This window comes from Callithrix jacchus, chromosome 16, assembly GCF_049354715.1.
Source record: "Callithrix jacchus isolate 240 chromosome 16, calJac240_pri, whole genome shotgun sequence".
In the NCBI taxonomy this organism is placed as follows: domain Eukaryota; kingdom Metazoa; phylum Chordata; class Mammalia; order Primates; family Cebidae; genus Callithrix; species Callithrix jacchus.
The window spans coordinates 72,950,515-72,955,291 of record NC_133517.1 but is presented as its reverse complement, the minus strand read 5'-3'; the positions used below and the strand labels follow the sequence as shown (position 1 = coordinate 72,955,291).

The window sequence follows — 4,777 nt, the reverse complement described above, 5'->3', positions numbered from 1 at the left end:
GTTACCATGGGAATTCAATGTGTGCTTTAAATGTAAATAACAGCTCATGGTAAAAATGATGAAAAATAAGCTCAAATCTCTAGTAATTATGCAATACTTACAATTATATGGCAGTGATTTGATGGTTCTATCCAAAGGAAATTTAGAATCAAACCCAGTTATAAAGGAACCAATTCATAGGATTGTAGTCCTGAATAATTATCCCATCTGTCCACAGGCCAGACAGAGGGACAGCCTGTTTTTTGGTTTTGTTTTTGTTTTTTTTTTTTTTGAGACGGAGTTTCGCTCTTGTTGCCCAGGCTGGAGTGCAATGGTGCGATCTCAGCTCACTGCAACCTCTGCCTCCTGGGTTCAGGCAATTCTCCTGCCTCAGCCTCCTGAGTAGCTGGGATTATAGGCACGTGCCACCATGCCCAGCTAATTTTTTGTATTATTAGTAGAGTCAGGGTTTCACCATGTTGACCAGGATGGTCTCGATCTCTTGACCTTGTGATCCACCCGCCTCGGCCTCCCAAAGTGCTGGGATTACAGGCGTAAGCCACCACGCCCGGCCAGCCTGTTTATCTATATTTCTTTATCATATACATATGTATTTATGGAATGTAAGACCACAAATAGAGATAATCTCTAAACTGAACAATACTTTGAGATACAATCCAAAATTCAAATAGTAGGCCGGGTGATGGTTCACACCTATAATTCCAGCACTTTGGGAGGCTGAGGCGGGCAGATCACCTGAGGTCAAGAGTTCGAGACCAGCCTGGCCGGTATGGCAAAACCCTGTCTCTACTAAAAATATAAAAATTAGCCAGGAATGGTGACACACACCTGTAATCCCAGATACTCAGGAGGCTGAGGCAGGAGAATCACTTGAACCTGGGAGGTGGAGGTTGCAGAGAGCCAAGATCGTGCCACTGCACTCCAGCCTGGGCAATAAGAGCACAACTCCATCTCAAACAAACAAACAAAAACGATGCTACAGCTACATTCCCTCTGAAGGCTTTAGAGGGGAATCCACTTCCTTCCCCTTTGTAGCTTCTAGAAACTTCCTGTATTCCTTGGCTAGTGGCTCTTCCCTTGTATCATTCCAGCTTCTTGCTTCTGTAGTCACACCTCCCACTACTCACTTTGCTCCTCCCGCCTTTCTCTCATAATAACCCTGAGATTACACTGGGGCCGCACACGTAATCAAGGCTAATCTCCCCATCTCAAAATCCTCAATTTGATAACAACTGCAAAGCCCCTTTCACTGTGTAAGGCAACACAGTCACAGGTCCGTGAGTTGGAACACAGACATCTTCGGGGAACCATTATTCAGCCTACCATGAGGTCTAATATTCCTGAAAATCTCTTATGTTGAATGAACCTTATTTTGAAGGTAACCAATCTGAACTTCCCCGAGAGGCCAAGCCGACAGTGCTTCACTAGAAAGGCCTCCTGGACCATCTCATTTCGGGCTAGCAAATCCTGACAGACTCTAAACATATATTGTTGTTCATATAATTTATTAGTACTCAGGAAAAAAGCAGTGGACACTAGAAAGAAGAATCGATTTATTCTTATTCCCCCCCTTATTTTTCCGGTTTTTGTTTGCTTCGGTTTTTGTTTGTTTGTTTTGTTAGTTTTGAGATCTCACTGTGTGGCCCAGGCTGGAGTGCAGTGGCATGATCTCGGCTCACTGCAACCTCCGCCTTTCCGATTCAAGCGATTCTCCTGCCTCAGCCTCTGAGTAGCTGGGACTATAGGCACATGCCACCACACCCAGCTAATTTTTTTGTATTTTTAGTAGCGACAGGGTTTCACTGTGTTAGCAAGGATGGTCTCAATCTCCTGACCTCATGACCCGCCCGCCTTGGCCTCCCAAACTGCTGGGATTACAGGCATGAGCCACCGCCCAGCCTCCCTTTGAATTCTTTCTTGACATACAAGTTTGCGGCCTGGGTCTGAGCATAGAGTGGCTTTCCTGGAACTCTGAAGGAACAGAATTGGGGGATCCAATCTTGTCATCTGTTGATCAATATCTTCTATGGTTCCCCATCGCTTTCTGGACTAAGACGAAGGCCTGCATAGTCCTTCCAAAGCCTTTTGGGCTCTGACTGACGCCTATCATCATTTCTCCCTGAGCACCCCCTAGTGGTACTTTAGGCACTAGCGCTACCGAAGTCCTTTTAGTGTCCAAACACTCATATTCTCTCCTGTCCCTACTCCCACACACACCATGCTAATGAATATTGCTCCCTCTGCCTAAGTGACCATCTGACAAATGAACCTTGTCAGTGAGCAAACATTTCCTTTAATTTATCCCACCTCACTGCCTTAGTAAAATATGCCCTCAGTTTATGGGTTCTCCTCTCTATCTGCTCTACAGAGTCAGTGATTCTGTCATTATTCTAGCTACATAATTTGTGGGGTCCAGTACAAAATAAAAATGAGGGGTCCCTCTGCTCCAGCCTGAATGACAGCATCTGTTTGCCATGTACCTGGATGCGTCAGCCCCTGGGGAGCTGCCCCTGCCCCATCCTCTTGAGGCATGGTACGGCTCTGCATCCCCAATATCAAATCTGACTCCAAAACTATGGAGTGTGACATAGAAGTGACTGAATGCTTCTGGGGGAGCTGCGGGGGGCCTTCAACCACCACACAGAACAGCTTCATCAAAATGCAGCTCGCAATTTCTCCCCCAGGTGCCTGTCCCCAGCTGCCGGCCTTTGCTCCTTCGCTTCCAACATATCTCCAGATAAAAATCCCTCCTCCCCCTCTGAGCGATTCAGCTCTGCCTGCAGCTGGTACGTGTCTCTCCCCTGGAAAAACAAGAGCTAGGCAGTTTAGCCAAATGGCACTCCCTCAAGTCCGCTATAGCCCGTTTATTCACCCCACCACATACAGAGGGGTTCTGAGTGAGAACAAAATGTTCTGATGCTCAAGCCAGTGTGGGAAACACTCAGCCAAACCTTGAGATCCAGGGAGACTGTAGGTAGACAGCGTCCTGCTCAGGGACAAGGAGTGTGGCCCTCCTGCTGTCTGCTTCTCCTGCGCCCTGGTCAGGCAGCAGCTGGAGTAATGCATTCTAGACCTGCATTCTCGCCCCAGCAATCTTTTGTCCAGGGGGGCAAAAAGCCAGAGATTCTGCAACATGAATTCAAGGCAAACAAACACAACAAAACAAAATTCATGGGAAGAAGATGACTGCTAAGACATGGCAGGGGGGCCTGGAGGAGCCTCCAGCTCTGAGCCACCCTGGGATCGGCCACCTTCTCCTCCACACATTGCTCAGTTTCTGCCCCTGATGCTGCAGCCTATGGGGACTCCCTCCTTGTCCTCACTCTCAACAGAGCTGTAGCTGACTGTGATATGACTCTGCCTCCCCACATGCCCAGCCCCCTCACCCCAACATCCTACTGGCTATAGCAGAGAATACCTCTGAACCAAGATTCTGCTTTAATCATCACTTACATTGTTTTATTCCCAAAGGCTCCCTTGTATACCCTCCCCAACCCACAAAACTGTTAACATTGTCTTAAGGTGAAATGGCTGTAAAATCAGCAATTAATAAATTTATCTGTATTCCTCTTTCAAAAAAATGAGGGGTCTCTAATTCAAAAATTATTAAACATTTCAAGACAGTAACAGCAGAGCATTAAACTGAGCACAGGGTCCTCCTGAGCCCCATGCCATGTGCGACTGTACAGCTTGCACACCTATGACCTCAGCCCTGACCCTAGCGCATGTGTACTAAGGACAGTGAGGACAGAAACTGCATCTATGATCCAGGTGTTCTCCAGGCCTTGGTCAGTGCCCCCTCACCCCCTCTACACACACACACACACACACACACACACACAATGACATCTGAGTGGATGCACAAATGAATGAATGAGTAACGTTGATGATAGTTTTTATTCTACAGAAGACTCTATGTATGTAGTAGTTTCCTGAGGCTGCCGTAATAAATGGCCACAACTCAGTGGCTGAAAACAACAGAAATTTATTTTCTCTAAGTACCTGGGCATGGTAGCAGGCACCTGTAATCCCAGCTACTCGGGAGACTGAGGCAGAAGAAAAGCTGGAACCGGGAAGCAGAGGTTGCTGTGAGCCGAGACCACGCCATTGCCTGGGTGACAGAGTCTTCTGTCTAAAAAAAAAAAACACCCAGAAATTTATTTTCTACTCGTTCTGGAAGCTAGAAGTCCAAAGTGAAGGTGTTGGCAGGGCCATGCTCCCTCTGAAGGCTCAAGAGAAGAATCCTTCCTTACCTCTATCTAGATTCTGGTAGCTTCGGCAGCCCTTGGAGTTCCTTGGATTGCAGCCACGTCACTCCTGACTCTGACTCACCATCACCTGGTATTCTTCCCTCTGCGTGTATCTTCGGGCATCTCCTCTTGTTACAAGGGCACCAATCATTGAATTTAATGTCCACCTGAATCCAGTATAACCTCATCTTAACTATTTACATCTGCAAAGACCCCCATTTCCAAATAAGACCACATTCTGAGATTCCAGATGGACATGAATTTGAGGGTGGGCACTCACTATTCAACCCACTACATTTTTTTTCTTTTTTTGAAACAGAGTTTCACTCTTGTTGCCCAGGCTGGAGTGCAACAGTGCGATCTCATCTCACTGCAACCTCTGCCTCCCAGGTTCAAGCAATTCTCCAGCCTCAGCCTCCCAAGAGGCTGGGATTACAGGCATGTACCACCATGCCGGGCTAATTGTGTATTTTTTTAGTAGAGGCGGGGTTTCACCAAGTTGGCCAGGCTGGTCTTGAACTCCTGAC

The 4,777-nt window shown here is 47.1% G+C and overlaps 1 long non-coding RNA gene across 1 annotated transcript; it reads right to left on the bottom strand.

The window, feature by feature from the left end:
* Positions 1-3,969: 3,969 nt before the first annotated feature.
* Positions 3,970-4,319, bottom strand: LOC128929925 (uncharacterized). Its single transcript, XR_008477246.2, has 2 exons — positions 4,254-4,319; positions 3,970-4,132 (listed from the first exon to the last, which is right to left on the bottom strand). It is a non-coding gene; the product is annotated as an uncharacterized LOC128929925 (long non-coding RNA).
* Between the last annotated feature and the right edge of the window lie 458 nt (positions 4,320-4,777).